Here is a 2,704-nt window from a genome sequence, read left to right on the forward strand (position 1 = left end):
AAGATTCAATTATTTTGTGAAGCATCACAAAAGCATGGAGCTGAAGGGTGGGACTAATAACAAGATAAACAATGTAAAGCATACAGGATCTGTAAAATGTAAATAGGTTCCGAACTTTTGTGAAATAGCACAGTTACAAATAGAAATCAAACTGGATGGACATCAGAAATAGAGGAAGGACTAAGAACAAACAAGAGAGAACTATTGTAAAGTAGACTGTGTCTGTAAAATGTGTATAAATTGAAGGTAAAAGCAGAAGTGTTTATTAGTTTACTCCAATTGGGGGATTGGTGGTAGGGTTTGCGGGGAATAATAATAAAGGTATATTCTTTTAAAAAGTATGTATGTCTATATAGGTATGTGTATGTATATATGTGTATATGTATGCATACGTGTATGGATATATATATTTACCCAAAAAATATGGGGGATATGAAATGATGTAGACAATTACATTGGAAGCGACATTCTTTCCGCAATATTAAGCTGATCCACCCCTATGAAAAAAAGAGAAAAAAATAAAATAAAATAAAAACAGTGAGATGTGCAATGTCATTCTGTTCCAATATTTAAAGCTTGTCATGATTTCTATTTTCAGTTTTGTATCTTTAACCGCATTGTTGGAAAGGACCCGTCAGTAAAGATTTCACTGTTAGTCTGTTGTTTACCAAGCATGTGACAGATTTGATTTGATTTGATTTGATCATACTGGGTATTAAAAAGAAACAAATGGCCCAAAAACATGTGATACTGTGTGGTGTGCTATGTCACGTTATGTTATGCTGTATTACGTCACGCCATGTTATGCTGTATTACGTATTGATAAATTATGTAGCAACTGACAAATGTAAAAAGTACTTTTATGACCTAATTTTACTGTGACACAGAGTAGGAATCACTTTGTTGAAGGTAGAAAAAAATACAATACCCATGATTCTATCCATAGTGGAATCTGTCTCTGATGTGGACAGTGATGACAGCAGAGATCATGATGACCAGCCCCACAGACACCAGGATGATCTTCAGCATGCACACAGACATGCTACCAGCAGGGGGAGACACTGGTTCACAACAAACAGACAATATGTTACAGTTCCTCTCGCAGATTAGACACTTCCTCCTGTGTGAGATTAGTCTGGGGACAAGGTTACAGTTCTTCCATTAATACACAGAATGTACAAAACATTAAGAACACCTGCTCTTTCCGTGACATAGACTGACCAGGTGAATCCAGGTGAAAGCTATGATCCCTTATTGATGATACCTGTTAAATCCACTTCAATCAGTGTAGATGAAGGGGAGGAGACAGGTTAAAGAAGGATTTTTAAGGCTGAGACAATTGAGACATGGATTGTGTATGTGTGCCATTCAGAGGGTGAATGGGCAAGACAAAATATTGAAGTTCCTTGGAACGGGATATGTTAATAGGTGCCAGGCAATCCCATTGGTTTGTGTCAAGAACTGCAACGCTGCTGGTTGTTGCAGTTTCATGTTTGCATCTAGAATGGTCCACCAACCAAAGGACATCCAGCCAACTTAAGACAACTGTGGAAAGCAACGGAGTCAACATGGGCCACCTTGTAGAGTCCATGCCCAAATAAACTGAGGCTCTTCTGAGAGGAAAAGTGGGGGTGCAACTCAATATTAGGAAGGTGTTCTTAATGTTTTGTGCACTCAGTGTATAACTGGCATACAATATTGGAGATGTGTATTTGTGTGCAGTATGTGTGTGTGTGTGTGTGTGTGTGTGTGTGTGTGTGTGTGTGTGTGTGTGTGTGTGTGTGTGTGTGTGTGTGTGTGTGTGTGTGTGTGTGTGTGTGTGTGTGTGTGTGTGTGTGTGTGTGTGTGTGTGTGTGCGTTTGTCTTACCAGATTTCAATTGACAAAGTTCCACTATCTCCTTGGTGTCGTTGGCCCAGCTGACTTGGTTGCTGTGGTTACAGATGATGGAACCCCCTGCCACATAGACAGAGAGCAGGGGGACAGTGGAGGTCTCAGCCCCTCTACTCTCTCCTCCCACCTGAGAGCAGGTGCTGTTGTTACAGCTGGAGGTGACAGAGGTGTTCTGGCCTCTGCAGGTCACAGTCACGTTACAGATGCCATTGATGGAGGAGACAGAGTCCACTGTCAGGACTGGAGGCTCAACTCTCTCTGAAAACATAGTGGAACTCTGTCCATTGAAATCTGGTAAGACACACACACACACAAACAGGGATAAATAGAGTTGTATACCAGTAGAAAACGTTTGGTCAAGTAAAGTGCTACCAAAACAACAGCAAGAAAAACAACAACAAATAACGAGGTTAAACCTACCTTGAACTTCCAACAAGTATGTAGCAACATTTCTGTCATTGTCACCACTCACTACTGCATCATAAAGTCCACTGTCTCCTTCCTGTAGGTTCTTCAGTAGCAGAGAGAAGTCTCCCACACTAAATGCAGCCTTTCAAAGGTAGCTTTTGGGGGGTACTTTACAACATGGACAACTCTGTTAAACTTCCAAAATAGCACATCAATATCTTGCAGTGTAACATTTGTCTGGACATTCAGGTGAACATCCTGTCCCTTCAGCACAAACACAGAGGTCTCAGCACTGGGCTCTGAAATAAACACACAGAATACTTCATGTGATGAGGAGGAAATGAAGAGGAGGAAATGATGAGGATGAATACATAATTCCACAAGTATTAATTAGGGCTCTGTGT

Source organism: Salvelinus alpinus, chromosome 23 (assembly GCF_045679555.1).
Source record: "Salvelinus alpinus chromosome 23, SLU_Salpinus.1, whole genome shotgun sequence".
Classification (NCBI taxonomy): Eukaryota; Metazoa; Chordata; class Actinopteri; order Salmoniformes; family Salmonidae; genus Salvelinus; species Salvelinus alpinus.